This window comes from Nematolebias whitei, chromosome 10 (genome assembly GCF_014905685.2).
Source record: "Nematolebias whitei isolate Nwh7 chromosome 10, NemWhi1, whole genome shotgun sequence".
In the NCBI taxonomy this organism is placed as follows: domain Eukaryota; kingdom Metazoa; phylum Chordata; class Actinopteri; order Cyprinodontiformes; family Rivulidae; genus Nematolebias; species Nematolebias whitei.
The window spans coordinates 21,655,598-21,672,729 of record NC_056507.1 but is presented as its reverse complement, the minus strand read 5'-3'; the positions used below and the strand labels follow the sequence as shown (position 1 = coordinate 21,672,729).

General features: G+C 38.6%; 1 long non-coding RNA gene across 1 annotated transcript; it reads left to right on the top strand.

Moving 5' to 3' along the window:
• Nucleotides 1-345: 345 nt before the first annotated feature.
• Nucleotides 346-14,467, top strand: LOC119416246. Its single transcript, XR_005187081.1, has 3 exons — nt 346-369; nt 1,850-1,902; nt 13,658-14,467. It is a non-coding gene; the product is annotated as an uncharacterized LOC119416246 (long non-coding RNA).
• Nucleotides 14,468-17,132: the final 2,665 nt, after the last annotated feature.

The following is a 17,132-nucleotide window of genomic DNA, read 5'->3' as shown; positions in this document are numbered from 1 at the left end:
TAACTAACCCTGACCATAATCACCACCTGCTCAACCCCAAACCTTACAGTTACTTCAGGTTTTCGCTCTGAGACGTCATAATTTATATGACGGGGACCTATTGCCCACAAAAAAGTCCCCACAATTGGACTGTGTGAATATATTTAGGTCCACACAATATGATATACATAGACACACACCCTGAGTCCTCCCCCCGTTCCTAAAACAGACTGTGTGAATGTTTGGCTGTGGCAGCTGTGTGAGCTTCAGCCTGGGTGTGGGGTGTATACAACTGTCTGACAGACTGCACGGTGTGTATACACGCACTCATAAACAGTATCTAAAGCGGAAGCAGTGATCATCTATGTGCTTGACCTCCTGACCCCTGGGGTAAGCTGTTATCATCTCACGGTGTGTAATATTTGGCCTCGTGCAGCCGCAGGAAACTCTAGGTGCTGCGCTGGACAGCAGCCAGACAAACGACTCGTGCACAAGAGTGAGACCTTCGTGAGGGTTTATCTGAAGCAAACAAGAGCTCACAAACTTTAGTATGATGATTTGACTATTATGAATGAGGCCTAAAATTTGGAGTGATAGTAGCCAAGTCTGATTTTCAACACTCGATTTGTTTGTTAACAGATTGTGCAAGACCTTTGTTTAAAACTACTTAAGATCAACTCTGTTCGTCTGTTAGCAAAATATTTCATCGCCCACTGCACAGATTTGACTGAAACCTTTAGGCAATATTCCTTGTATGTGTCTCTACAACAGATTAACCTTCAAAGTAAAACTCATTCAATATGGCTTACACAGCCGACTGAAATTTGATAACACAAAAATGGCTATAATTTAGTCAGTTTAAAAAATACCGTGCTACAATTGGGTATTTGTATTTGAGAGTCGTTAACAACACATACCGGTACTCCCAGTGCTACACATTATGTAAAATATTTGCGTAAAACTTTAGAAGAAAGTGTTTGAGTCAACCCTATTTGTCTGTTAGCCAAATATCTCATGAACCACAGGATGGATTTTAATGAAAGTTTCCCAACATACTTTACATTAATGTATTTATATCTGCAACTAATTAACTTTTATACTCAATCCAAGTTGGCTGTCACAGCTAATCAACATTAGGGTTAGCATCATAACACAAAAATGTCTATAACTTCAGTTTTACTGAGGTTGGTGTGGTAGTAGCTGAGAGTCATTAACAGCACATACTTTGGGTGGGACATCTAGCGACATCACATGACACTGAGCATAAAGCTGCGTTCAAGGTTTGACCAAAATTGCTACAACTTTGTCATTCTGACATTTCTCAACACAAGACAATTATAATCTTAAACTGACATGAAAGGCGATATGCATTTTTTTAAGGAATGCTAGGCCTTTTATTGTTTATGTTCATATAGTGAAGTAAATATATATTATCCAAAACTCTGCCTCTGTGTCTGCACATGAAGAACTGTAAACATGCCTTTGAAGTTCCCCACAGTGGCATTTAACTTTGGATCCAGAGAGAAAGGCACCCACAGACACACATTTTATGAGACAGAAACATCTGCCTTCATGTATAGCTCTTAAAATAATACAAAAACAAAAAAATATATATGCGAGCTGAAAAAAATGGAAAAAAACTCCAATTGTGCAGTAAAGTGGAGCTGCTTAAGTATTCCTGGAATGAAGAAGATGGATGTAAGACAAACATGGGGGAGAACAAATGGACAGCTTACCTGGTTTCTGAAATCTGTCATGCCATGCAGGTGAAGCAAGCAAAGCTTTTAAAAACATTCAGGTCACTGTTTTTACTGGATGACAGTTTCAACTTTTAACCTGAATGAATCTGTACTTCTCTTGTGTGTTTTAGGAGCAATGCTTTGGGAAAAAAAAAACAACCCACAATGGATTTCAGGAAGTGAAGTAAGTTTTTGAGATGCCATGAGATTTATTGACCAACGACTATAGTATCCAAATGCAACGTTCCTCTTTTTCGTCATCTGCAAGCGTGTGACTACGAGGGATTGAATGAATGGAAATATACCAGTCGTCTGCTGCAGCTTCGTGACATTCTTTCCAACTTTTAACTGCTGCAAAAAAGGCCAAGAAGCCACTGTGAACTCCTTTGTCAAACACCAAGGAGTAAAGAGAGAGAGTTGAGAGAATCTAGTAAACATGCCCATTTGACCCGGAAATATTCAGAGGGTTTAGAACTTTGAGCTATTTGAACCAGGGACGCTGCAGCGGACCTGACAAATACATGTGTTTGAAAACCAAACAGTACTGGAGGCAGAGCTCCTATGGGGAATCTGACAGTAGAGGCTGATAATAAGCTGCTGCTGAGTCTCCAGCACATAGACAGTGTCAATGAACAAGGAGCTCAGTCTCCAAAGAGGACTGCTTTTCCATCCCCTAAAGCTAAAAAAAAAAAAAATCAATGTGTGAATTTGTATTTAAAATGGAAAACAGCTGAGACATGCAACATATACAGAGAGCGTTTGAAAATTAAAATATCGTGACATTTTTTTTTTGTCAGTCATTTCAGAAAGTGAAACTCATGTTACATACATTTATTACACATAGTGAAATATTTCAAGCCTTTATTTCTTGTAATTTTGATGAATATGGCTGACAGATAATAATAAAAAATAAAAGATTCAGTGTCTCAGAAAATTTGAATATTGTGAAGAGGTTCAGTATTGTAAACTCCTGGTGTCACACCCTGATCAGATGATTAACTCCTAGACATGAGCTGCAAATGTCTCATTCCACAAGTCCAGTCACTCCTGAACCAGAGGCATCAGAGCCGTCTCACCTGGCTGAAGAGAAGAACTGGACTGTTGCTCAGTGGTCCAACATCCTCCTTTCAGATGAAAGTTAATGTTCATGTCATTTGTAAATCAAGGTCCCAGAGTCTGGAGGAAGAGTGAAGAGGACCAGAGTCCACGTTGCTTGAAGTCCAGAGTGAAGTTTCCACAGTCGGTGATGGTTTGGCTCCATGTCCTCTGCTGGTGTTGGTCCACTGTGTTCTCTGACTCAGTCCACGCAGCATCCACCAGGACATTTTAGAGACTTCATGCTTCCTTCTGCTCACCAGCTTTATGGAGATGATGATTTCATTTTCCAGCAGGACTTGGCTCCTGCCCACACTGACAAAGGTGCAAAAAGCTGGCTATATAATATTCCAGTATTCTGAGACACTGAATTTTGTTTTTTCATTATTTATTAACCATAATCATCAAAATTACAAGAAATGAAGGCTTGAAATATTTCACTCATGTGTAATAAATGTATGTAATACGAGTTTCACTTTATGAAATCACTGACCAAAATAAAATAACAATAGAAGAACTTTTTCCATGATATCTAATTTTTTTTAGTTGTACCTGTATATCTAATACATCAAAGACAAATTATTATTTCATTCTTTATTGCTTAAAAAATTGGTATTAACTTCTAGACTCCACACTGTCTGTTTATTGAGAACCATTTGATAGATTTTAGTGACAACTTCACCTTAGCTTACACAAAAACTGCTAAACCTCAGTCAATTCTACAGGCATTGAGATAAACTTGCAGTGGTAGTAGCTGATAGTCATCCCCATGATAGAACCAACACAACATTCACATTTTTCATGAGATTGCTAACAAAGTAATTTCAAGCTTTGACCAAAACATATATATTTTTTTGTCCCTTGTCAGTATGAGATGATTTCAGTTTAAATTTCTGCCACGAAAGGTGGTGGGCAATATGAATGCTAGGCCTTTAATTCCATTCTGGTTACCAGGCTTTCTCTCACTTGAACCATAACCAGTTATGAAATGCAGTGATGCTGTCAAAGAAATGAAAACATTTCCAAAATGACCATACTTATTTCTCTGAATTATGCATGTTATAAGATAAAGGTCAAAACCTAAAAGTTTCTGACTTTTGCAAAATTTTTTAAAAAATAACAAAAAACTTGGTTCTCTCTGAACTTTTTTCAAAATAACTCGTCTGTCAGCGGCTGAAATGAATGTGGTCATCGGTCCGTGACCCAGAACGCTGGGACCATGGATGACAGTCATCAGTAAGTCGTAGACAGAAGCTTTGATGTGAAACCACAACGCGTTCGTTTCCACCCAGTTCTCCCTGCTTTTCTTTAAATAGAGCATGACATCAGGCTGTGCTCAGGTCTACCAGCCCAAGCCTAAAATAAACGTCCAAAACAATGCCACATCTGGAGCACAATGTAGGAGGGAGAAGGAATGCAGCAAAAAGGAGTTGAAACTGAAAGGTGAACCTGAAGCAGCTTAGCTCTCAGAACTAGGCCAAAGCATCTGGAGACGTGTCTCACCTGTAATTAACTGGTGATTCCCTTCATTCCTTCCACCAAAGACATGTGTCAGAACTACAGACGTAAACACTGAAAGTCACCTTGAGCCTGTCAGCTTTTAATAACGTTCCCTTCAAACCCACATCAATCATTCCTCTTATTTTCTATTGTGGCAAAATAACTTGCAGTTCTATCTCCAAGTTTCAGCAGAAACGATTTTTAATGAACTCGGACGTTTCCCTTGAAAGTCCGTTCATGTTGTTAGTGTCAAAAACAATCAGAGACTGCAGAAACCCAGGACAGTTTTTTGCCTATTGGACAAAGGGTCTAATAAACACACAAAGACTGATCCAGCAGTTATTTGTCAGTGGACACGCAGTGCACCGCCCACAGTCTGACAGACATTTGAACTCTCAGTGGAGGATATGTAAAATGTGCAGCCTTACACACATGCATACAGTATAATAACACACATATATATTAGTCAGAAGATTTGTGTGGGAGCCCCGCTGAGTGAAAGCGTGACCTGCTGAACTGAAATATAGGGTATGATGGAAAATATGCAGAATGTGTCCCGCTTAAAGAAGAGGGTGTAGAAGTGGAAGAGAAAAATATGACATGGATCCTGGGAGACATATGTGTTTTACATACAGCATAACTGAGCTAAGAATGTTCATTTTCAGACACTAAAGCTCGTGTTCAGGCCTGAAGTTCTGTGTAGACTGCGAAGTTTGTTAGTAAGGCTGCCGCTAAACACGACTGGGACACTAAGAGGATGGACCGTGCAGCAGATAATGATGCTGAGCTTATTAAAGTGTGGTAATAAGCTGAAAAGTTACAGTTGCAGCAGATTTAATCTGAAAAAGACAAAGACGGGAGCTCGAGCAGTTCAGTTATGGGCCTGTCTTAATGTTAAATGCTGTGATTGTTGCCCTTCCAGTTCACCTCATCTGTACTGCAGCTTTTATACAATAAAACAGGCTAAATTTAGCAGGTCCCTCAATAGATATCTTTTAAAGAGGGGTTCTGTGGAAAGGTTCTAAAAAATAAACATCTTACCTGCTGTAGGTAACTCTATGAATGAGCTCAATTTAGAGCAAAAGAGTTTAACTTTGACCAGACTGATGAGCTAACAGCTAATCTGGGGGGCAAGATTGGAGTGGATTGCTGTCTTCTTAAAGCAAATACAATCCTAAATATTTCACAGCCTCTGGTTTATTAACCTTTAAAACACAGTCAGTTTTAAATTGCACAAATATTCAGGAAAATCTTATAATATTATTGCTGGAAGGGCCCCAGGAAGTGCTACAGCTAGCTGTTATACTTTTTTACACTTTCAAATAACCGCAGTATCCATTTAAATTATTGGGTAATGTGAAACTGGTTGTGATGAACAGGTTTAAACACTATTGTTCAATGACACCAACTCACTTTGGTTCCATTCAGACTTGCTGTTAGCACATCAACTGGATCAGAACAAAACTATTTCTCCAAATAGAGGTCATTCAAATAGTTGTCTACAACAGGTAAGATATTAATTGTTTCTAACCTTTCCACAGAACTCCACCTGAACACAGCTGAACTTTCACTTTAACAGAAAATACAGGAATAGGAAGAAAAACAACAGTTTAATTAGCATTATGCTACATTTTGTCCCTAAAAGTTCATTTGTACAACACAGCAATCAGAACTAAAACAGAAAAATGTCATGCTGCTACATCATCAGAGATTTAACTGTTTTAAACAGTTACACATAACATTTACATTTTGAATCAAGGAGACATCTCTTTAATTACATATACAAATTTAGCAGAAAATTACAAGGACTATAAAACTGAGGTTTGGCCTTCTAATGGATCCATTTGTAAAAAAAAATCTAACTGGAAGGTTCTCATAGTTTTAATGACTGGGAGCAAATCTCAGCAGGCTGTTATTTACAACTCGAGGTCAATAATTTAGATGCGCGACAGGTAAGATCATTCTAGGCTTTCAGCTTCCTCTTGGTGGCGTTGGGTTTATGCTAACATTGAAGAGTAACCAATTCAAACTTGTGTTTTCAAAATTAAAAAAAATGAAACGAGGAGGACGGAGAGCGATCATTCCCACGGTCTGCATGATGCATTTTACATTTCAAAGTATTCTCATTATGGCAAATGTTCATGGTTAAATGCTACAGGAGTTCTGTCAGACTTTAGTAGATAATTTGATAGTAAGTCTGAAAAGGAGCTAAAGCTGCAATGTATATTTAACCAAGAAAAAATAAAACATTTACAAATGTCACTTGGGAAAAGCTGAAATGTTTTTTTCTCAGATTTTTTTAGTTTGAAATATGACAATTATATCAGGTATGTACAATGTTGTTGTTTTTTCCAACATTCATATTCTAGACAATAAGGTCATCTGGATGGTTTCTTTTGTTGCTGAGACGTTTCGTCCTTCATCTGAAAGACTTCTTCAGTCTGAGGAGCCACCAGACCAAACTGAAGCAAAATGTTTTCTTCCAGATGACCTGACTGAACATTGTTGGATTTATAGCTGGATTATTGAACATGAACTTTGGGATTATTGACAATAATAAAACAATTATTACTAATAACAATCCATCCATCCATCCATCCATTTTCTTTACCCGTTTATTCCATTTTGGGTCACGGGGGTCGCTGGTGCCCATGTCCAGCAATCACTGTGCGAGGGGCGGGGTACACCCTGGACGGGTCGCAAGTCCATCACAGGGCCACATAGAGACAAACGAGACAAACAACCATTCACTCTCTCACTCACACCTAGGGGCAATTTTAGAGTTACCAATCAGCCTAACATGCATGTTTTTGGACTGTGGGAGGAAACCGGAGTACCCGGAGAAAACCCACACATGCACGGAGAGAACATGCAAACTCCACCCAGAAAGGCCCCTGGACCGGGGTTTGAACCAGGGACCTGCTCGCTGAGAGGCAGCAGCTCTACCAGTTGCGCCACCGTGCTGCCTAATAACAATCCTAATGATTGAAAATAAAAATAACCTAATGCTGCACATCATTTTACTATGGGTTTTGCTGTCCTTTGCTTTACAGCTAAATAACAGATTCAGAGGACCAAATGCAAAAAGAGGTTTAAAGCTCACATTTTAATGGGGATATCAGGCAAATGAAAGCATCCAAATGTTTTTCCCATCACTTTTAGACATAGTCTGGAATTTATCAGATTGACAGGAGGAGGAGGATTAGTAGTTTTCAAACAAACAGACTAGGTGGCTACCACAAGCATACCATTTAGGTTAACGACATGCTATAAATTCTTGTTTATTTTTATCCTTTTCTTGATAAATCACACTGTGCACACTGTAATCCTGTGTGTGTATATGTGACACAAACTTACTAACAAACTAGAGAAATTGCATTTCTTGTGAAAATGCAGTGTGAATGCTTATTGCAGAAGAACTTGCTGAAAAACTGCTGAAATTAGCAACCAAAAAAAAAAAACCATGCTGAAATGTAGCTAAAACGGAAGACTAAGCCTACTTTATCATAAGAAAGCAGAAAGAACACATATTTCCTGGATTAGGTTTAAATAAGTAGAAAAGAGCACAAAAATTAGGGAATTAGATAAAAAATATATAAAAAAGCTGAAATTAGCAAGAGATTGCTGAAAAGTAGCAGAAAAGGCAGAAAGAAGATAACCTACAAGAAGGAAGCAGAAAGAGCTCAAAAATGTGGACTCACTACAGCTGAAAATGCAAAAATTAGCATAACAGCTAAATAGTGGCTGAAATAGCAGAAAACGCTGAAACTAGAATAAAAAGCTGAAATGATCATAAGCTGAAACTGGCATGAAGAAGTTAATTAGACTAAAAGTAGCAGAAATTATCACGGAAAACTTGAATTTATCTGAAACAGCTGAAATGAGTTAAAACATGCTAAAAAGTTAAGCTGAAATTCTAGAATAAGCTTAAATAAGCAAAAAAACCACAATTGTGCCAGTTAGGCTTAAAGAAGCAGAAATGAGCACAAAAAAGTAGAAATTATCAGAAAAAAGCTGAAATTAGCAAAAACACATTTGAAAAGTAGCTAAAAAGGCAAGAAAGAAGCTTAAATTACCAGAAGGAAGTGGAGAGAGCACATTTTTACTGAATTAGGCTGAAAAAGTTTGAAATGAGTGCAAAAAAAGCGGAATTAGCTGAAAAAGCTAAAATTAGCACAAGAACAGTTAAATATTAGCTGAAATAGCAGAAAATGCTGAAACTTGCAAAAATAAGATGAAAGGAGCTTAACAAGCTGAAATTAGCAGAAAGAAGTTAGAAGAAGCACAAAAATGTTGAAGTTAGCAGAAAGAAGTTAGAAGAAGCACAAAAAATGTTGAAATTAGCAGAAAGAAGTTAGAAGAAGCACAAAAATGTTGAAGTTAGCAGAAAGAAGTTAGAAGAAGCACAAAAATGTTGAAATTAGCAGAAAGATTCTGAAAGGAGCACAAAACAGCTGAAAAAAAGAGCTGAAATAAGCTGAAAGTAGCTGAAAAAAAGTTTCATTTGCCCAAGGAAGGTGAAAGAAGCTGAACCAGAACAAAAAGCTAAAGTTGCACCAATACCAAAAGTCACAGCAGGATTGTCCTGAAAGAGCTGAACATTTTGATATATGAATTGTTGAAATAGCTTGAAAACTGCAGGATGAGAATTGAGCCAAAAAACGTATGGAAGAAAAATTGGATCACATCAGATCAGATGTCAAACTAGGCAAAAAATAAAATAAATGCAAAAGACTGCCATGACTTCAAGATGACTGGCTTTATCTGATGTAACAAATCTTGTCCAGCTGCCAATTTACACTCAAGACTCCAAGAAAAATGTCAAAAAAAAAAATAGTTAAGGATTACATGCTTTAGCTACAGTTAGACAAGCTAATTATCCTAAATCATATTTACACACAACTTGATTTACTCATCAGAGTTTTCAAATAAAATCTAATATCTAATCAAATATAGAAGTTGAAATTGTCCTCACAGCTTTGACTATCAGAGTTCACTGAAGTCAGCTCAGATAGAAGAGAATGAGCGAGGTCAAAGGTCAAGACGCCGTCATTTAACGTGGGAATTTAGTGATGAACAACATCCTCAGTGTTATGTAACTATATTACTCCTGTGTGAACAGTACCTGCAGATAATTATCAAGCCTCAGAGCCGGAATGAGGCTCATTTTAGGTTTAACTAACTTGTAACTTTTAAACTGAGCGGTCATTAAATCTGTGCTGTTGGGTTAATTAATTGCTAAATTCAACTAGCGCTCCTTGGTGGAATGCTGTTCGCCCACTTCCTTGCACACCAACATTTTAAACGAAGTTCTTCTGTGACCAGTTAGTGCTCAGAGTATGTGTTAGGGATGACTCTTGGCTACTGCCACACAGTCTTTTAGCTCAATATATGTCATATGGACTCAAATATAGTCATTTTTGTGTTTTCTAAGGTCATTAGAAAATATAAAAATGCAGCCAAGTTTTTTTGTGTTTTATCATTTAGCTGCGATGGACGTCTTGAATCCGGTTGTATGAGTCCAAAAGGTAATTAGTTGTAGATGTATATCTAAGGATATCATTTTAAAAGTTTGTTAAAATTATTTCCTGTGGTTCATGAGATATTTTACTAACAAAGGAACACAAAGACAAACACACACAAGAGATAGTATTGTTTCCCCATCTTCCATGACAGTGGGCACGAATATTACAAATTTAAAATCAAGTTCCCATAATAGCTACTAAAATGTATGTACTGGTATGTGACTTTAAATGCTAACACTTGTCTGTCATCTGTCTTTTTACACATTTTCCACACAATTTAAAAAAAATGAAGTCATCCAGCAATCATGACAAAGATTCAGCAGATAGAAAAGTACTTTCTGTCCTCACATTTCTCTCTGTTAGCAATCATGGACGAGTGCGGTGTTGAAACGTTGGGCGGTGGTGGGAATGCCTGAAGCTGCGTTGAGTTAAATTAATTGGTAGTGTCAGAAACAGGAGGTGGTGGCGGGGTCAGAAGTCATGGTACCCTCACAAACAAATGAGCCACCCAGCGAGGAAGTCAACAGAAGATGCTTTCCTGTGAAGCCCTGGCAACAGCAGCTGCTGGCAAACATGTGTGTGACAAATGTACCATCAGAACCAATGGTAGGGCCTCTATCATCACCATATGGGGGCAGACACACAAACACACCAGAGAGGGTGAGGGGACCAAGGAGAAACAGTTGCAGCAGGCACAGTCAAAGATAACAACACTGATAAGACATGTACAGCATCGTCTATATGGGAAACGAAGCTCTGGTTGTTCTGTAGAATCTGCTCTGTAAGCTGACTGCTTCATTAGGAATCATTAAGGTTAAACGTAATGAGGACTCCCTGTTGAGAAAATCATGGGAGAGATACTGCTGTTGGCTAGGCTGCAATCAAGCAGGTTTTACTGTAGTTTCCCTTCGGGGCCCAATGATTTACGATGGTCTCTTTCTGCCATTCTTCCACTGAAATCCCATTTTATACAAACTCCCATAAGAAACTAAATTAAGCCAAACTGGGGGTCCTAACATGCTGCTCTCCATTTTCCTATCACTTAAAACTTGATGATTTGTCTCCTTTGCGTCTACATCTACTTGATTTTCCACACTTTCATTTCCTAATTTTATTTGCCTCAGCCTTCTGTCTGTCCTCCATCTCATGCTCTGTTTGTATTTTTCTTTCTCCTTCTCTTCCCCTCGCCTGCTCTGGAAAGTACATTCACACAGCTCCGCAGTGACACAAGGACCGTCTCCTTCATGGCAGACCCTGCTTGTGTTTTTTCAATTAAGCCCAGCTCCTGTACATTTGGGAAACCATAACTCTCATGGTCCAGCAGAAAGTAGTGGAAAGTCGCTTTGGCTTTTATTTTTTATTTTTTGTACTTTTCTTTCTTTTGGGATGGGGGCGGGTGGAGGTATCGGAAAGACACATTCCCCTGAAGCATGTCAAAGTCGTGAGGTTGGAGGATAAAACCATAGGAAAACGGTCTATGAGAATCCAGGAGGTGTTGATAGGAACTGAAGGCCTCACTGAGGGGTAACAACCCGTTGGGTGAAAAAGGATCAAGAAGGAGGTGAGGAAAAGAATACAGATGGATTGATTTCCCAGGGAATGTGGATAAAAATGAGCGAGTTACAGGCCGGATCTGAATTGCCCAGCGGGGAGGAGGATGGATCCACTGAAATCACTTCAAAGCCTGGCGTCACTGGACTGCAGATGCTTCTTGTCGATTATATTTACAGAGATGAGCCCCAGTAGCCTGCTGCATCCATCTGCTTTCAACAGAAATCAACAGTGCAAATGAACTCTACCACAATGTACAACAATTAACACCTCGTTAAAACCTACAGTATATCACGCTGTAAATTAACACTTATCCAAACCAAGAATGAGAGAACACATTTTTCATACAGACCTGGATGCTGAAGTCCCTAATTATGGAATAAATAACTGATTCTTAGTTGTAACAACCAAACAAAATTTGTCTCCATGTTGCCTTAAAGAGTCCTAACATTTATGGGAATAGACTGCCAAGGAAATGACACTAACAAAAAGAAAAAATAGCCTCAACGAAACAAATAACCCAATTAAACAAGCAACCACAGAGGTACAACTTCCAGCGGAAGAAAAACTGTCAAAAATAAGTTTGGGGATTTTTTTAAAATAAAACTACACAGAGAAACTAAAGAACTTTCTGAAGAAAGAATATATCTGATAAACTTTTAACTTTAGGCCTAATCTTTCTCCAAAGGTTGCACAGTCAAATACAATAATTTGAACCCTGCGAGTGCCACACAAACTTGGCAACAAACCTGGGAAATAAAGCTTTGTGCAGGAAAATTGAGTTTAAGTTTGCCACAGCGACTCTATGATTTCACTCTCTGGTTTCCAACCAAATGAGAACCTCAGGAAAAGAAACAAAAAGCCAACAGAGTTGAAGAAAACTACAAATTTTAAAGTAACCATTTCAAGCTGGCACAAAAAAGTAGGTCAGTCCTTATCAAGCTTTATTTTGACCCTTGATGTGGGTTTGGTCTGTAACATTATTGGAGTGGGATTTATGAGTGACAGGTAGATTGTAGTGTCTCCTGTTCTTGTATGGATTTAGCATAATCTCCAGAAATTTACTGTTTTAATTTTTTAATAAAATAGTATAGTTAGATTTACATCACCATCTGGGATAACTAGAGAGAAGAAGATAGCTGCAACAAACTCTCCCACTGGCTGTTCCAATTTGGATTGACTGTTGCTGCACTAACATCCACCTTCATTGTAAATTACCATACCATACCATACCATACCATACCATACCACACCACACCATACCACACCAAACCATACCACACCAAACCATACCATGCCACACCACACCATACCATGCCACACCATACCATGCCACACCATACCATACCACAACACACCAAACCATGCCACACCAAACCATACCATACCATACCATACCATACCACACCACACCATACCACACCAAACCATACCATGCCACACCAAACCATACCACACCACACCACACTCCACCATGCCACACCGCACCATACCACACCATGCCACATCACACCATACCATACCATACCATGCCACACCACACCATACCATACCATGCCACACCACACCATACCATACCATACCACACCATACCACACCAAACCATACCATACCATGCCACACCAAACCACACCACACCATACCATACCAAACCACACCATACCCACTTTATTTATAGAGCCCCTTAAACACCCACAGGACCAAAGTGCTGTACAATACACATAATAAAACAATCATACAGTCAGATAATAAAAAGCTAATAAAATTAAAATTAATATGAAGTAGTTGCTTTTAGACAACCCTCTTCATGGAACTTGTGTGTGGCTGTATGGAGCTGAAGCCTAAATTGCATTGAAATGACTTTGCTAACTTTTGTCAGTAAATTTCCCATTTTATTCAACTCTTCATTATTTCAAGAGATGGCAATTTATTGATGTCAACTTTCTGCTGTTCGTTGCTTCACCGGTTATAATGATAAAGTATGGTCATTTGTGCGTGCTCACATGAGCACACACAAACAAACACAAACAATAACACCAACACATGCATCCTGAAAGTGGGAGGGACCTAAACAGGTCAGCCCCCAGCCCCCACCCCCCACAACAATCAACCCAGACAGACAGTGAAGCAGGGCTCCATTAGGGAGAATCACAGGAGCAGCAAGTGAGGAACTCTTACCTCAAGAGTGACTCTGTGAAGCCGACACAGGCAGAAGACTCATGATTGTAGCCGTTTCCTTAAGTCTCGGTCTCTTTTTGTGTCTCTCAGCTGGAGTCGACAGGAGCTGGGAGTCATAGGCGGCGCAGAGCGGAGCAGCTTTCAACACGTTTCACAGACAGAGGGCTGTGGAGCAGCGCAGATCCAGGCCCGTCTGCTCTCACTCTGCCTTCTGAGGATGAAAAGAGAAGACTTCATTACCAGCACAAACCACGCCTCCACCCCTCTTGGTCTCCCTCCTCCTTCTCCACTACCTCCTGGTTTCCCTTCCATGCTCCCAGGCAGTAGCACGCTCCAGGGCCTGTCCCGACCAAGAGAGGGTGATCAGACTGCCAAAAGACAAAAAAAAAAAAAAAAAAAAAAAAAAAGAAAGAAAGAAGGAAAGAAAAACTCCTCCTATCCCACCGCCTGCCAGTGTGTGTAGTGGAAAGGCAGAGAGGGACACAGGAGTTGGAGAAACAGAGAGCCAGCACATATAACTCCATCCACAAACTGTTACGAGGAGTTTTACATTAATTATATCGTCTCTGACTTGTTTCTGCTCAGTAGTTCTGCCAGTGAAGCATGACAGAATGAAATTATAGGTATGAGATGTGAGTGACAGTGAGAGAAGCTGCAGCTGAGAACGTTAAAGTGAAACAACGAGGTGGGGGAACAGAAGAAGGAAAATTAAATTTGGAACAAGGAAATATTGTTGAGGTGTGAGGGTGAGGAGACAGACAGGAAGACAGAAAGAAAACCCCAGACAGACGGAGACACACGATCAATTATAAAGTTTCAGAGAATAAAGCTGAAGGAAAAAAGGCTTGTTCAACCAGAGATGGTTGGAAGGTCTAATTAAAACTTACTGTAAGAAATATCACATCAAAAGACTGTTACTCAAGTGTGTGTGTGTGTGTGTGCATCTATAAACGTAACTTTACACCAGCTTTTTGCAAGCTGTTTCCACAGTCAACACCCCGAATAAATCTGAAAACTCCTGTCCTTCCTCAAAGTGTCCTTCTCCTCCTTGTCATCATCTCCTCTGCTTTCTCCTCATGCGACAGAGTGAACTCTCTCCCCATCAAATGGGGGTAAAATGGGCCTAAAAGCATTAGCTGTTTACTGTCTGTAATTATAAGGGGCTGGGTACCGTCGCCTCAGGCAGGCAGGCTCTGCACCCTGCCCCCAGTGCCACCACATGCAAACTGAGCGCTACCAGCTCTGCCAATTTAAACTGGGTTTTGGAACAGAAAGGAAGACTGAAAAAAAATTAGACTAAAGTAAAAAACAAAAATAAAAACTTTAATTTAAACGTGGTTTTAAACTGTTCGACACAAACCGATGAAACACGAGTTTATTGGATATTTTTGAGCTAAACTAAAACAAAATGACACATGCCCATCATGGGATAACACCTGTAGTTTCTTGAATGCTCAACACAAATAAGCACATTATTAACAGAGGATGACACTTATACTTATCAAAAACATCACAAAGCAGGTAAAAGTTTGCAGGAAAGAGTGAAATATCACAAAAAAGAGAAGGTGGATGGAAGTGATGTAGGAAAAAGGCCACTTTTTTCCCTTTTGGGCTGCACATAATAAAGTAAACAGGGATTATACAGATCTCTGGCAATCCTTCACACTAACATTAACACCTACATAGACCCTCTCTGTGGTATAATAGTGTCAAATTTACACAGGTCCACTAAACAGTACTTAACGTTATGAGCTGCCTTCATTGTAGGTTAGGAAAGCTCAGGTCTGGGGTTGGGGTTTGAGACAGCTGGAAGAATGACGAAGAAAGGAGAGATTAACTAATTTTAGTCTGCTTTATTGCTAAGATACACTAATTCTCCCAAACCAGAGACACAGACAGCCCTCATGTGGGGTTTTATGACTTTAATCAAGGGACTTAGAGTCAGAGAAAAGACTAATCCAACATCTGAAAGTAGTTGTTTGTTTACTGTCTGCTAAATGATCAAATATTTTAAACACTGTAATAACAGTAAATTGATAAAAATAGCACAAAGTGGCCATGTAATAAGGGAAAATAGAAGCTTAGAGACAGGCGAACGGAGAAATGATCAAGTCTCAGTATTTAAATGTGGGATTTGAGAAATTTGGTAAAAGGATTGAATGTTCATTTCAGCCACTAGAGGCTGAAGAACCCTGCAATGTAAAGTTACAGACTGCAACAAGTCTGACAATAAAGCTGTAGTGCAACACTGCTCTCTCCTTTAGTTTTGAGCAGATGATTGAAGTTATTTTAACTTTTAGAGTTTTGACGAATGCAGCACAGCAACTCTTCAGAAAGATTAAAGGTTATTGCAGCAAATTATAATCATAGTCTGCACGTGCAAGGAGAATAAGTTGTGCTTTTTGTGTTAAAATGTGTGTAGTACAGGTGAGAAAAGCAAATGAGAGATTTCTATATACATTTGAAAACCTTAAGTACCATATACATATTAAAATAGCAATAAAATAAACAAGTTTAAAGGATTTATTGGTAAGAAAACTAAATAGAAATACCTTTAAAACAACTTGATTAGTATTAAAACTGTTATATGAAGACATCTGACAATAGGACAAAAATTCTGATCTCACAGTTACAGAAAAAATACAGTCTTTTTGATAGGATTTCCTGCAGACATCAAATTAATAAAGTATTTTTGCATTGAATTGAAATTATTTTTAAGCAAAAATGCAAACAATTTCACTTGCAAATAATCTAAATGTAAAAAATGAACAAAAATAAAAAGCAGAATATAAAATTTAGAGTACTTTGCCAGTTTCCATTTGGATGATGATGCGATTATATCAGATTTCAAGATACAGCTTCAGGATGTTGAAATTGAAATTTTACACTTGATGGACTAAATTAGAAGCTGAATGAATGCAGATGAAAAGAAAGAAGACTTTATGTGTTCGGCACAGTGAAAACGTTTGTGAGATGTATATTAGTGTAGCACTGAAATTTCCAGGATGAATATGGAAATTATCTGAAGCGGAGGAATGTGTCTATCAGAACAGAACGTGTTTGTATTTTATGAGTCCAAATAAGAGTTTAATTTTACTATTTACTTTTAAAAGACATGAATACACTGTCTGACTGCCAGGGTGTCGAAAAAGCCCTTCTCTCTCACTAATATGCTAAAAAAAAAATTGAAACTGAGCTGTTTAACCTATAAATGGCTTTAATGGTCTTGGAATATCCTAACCTCTCCTCTGGGAGCTATAAATTGCTCAGAAAACTAATTAAACCATGACTTTTATAAGTAATATCTGTTTGCTGTCCTAAATAAGTGTTACTAAAAAGGTTTCCCCAGAAGTAGTTCATGATTTTTCCAAACATATATTGCACTTTTTAAAATTTGTTTCATGCTTGATGTTTTAAAGACAAAACTCGGCAATAAGTGTCTTAACTACTAAAACGGACATCAAGCCTCTGCTTTGTGTTTCTATAAATTACTACAGCTTGATGTGCATGCAACGTTTCATTCAACTACAACAAAGTTCTGCTTTACTTTCAAGTTGTAAAATGA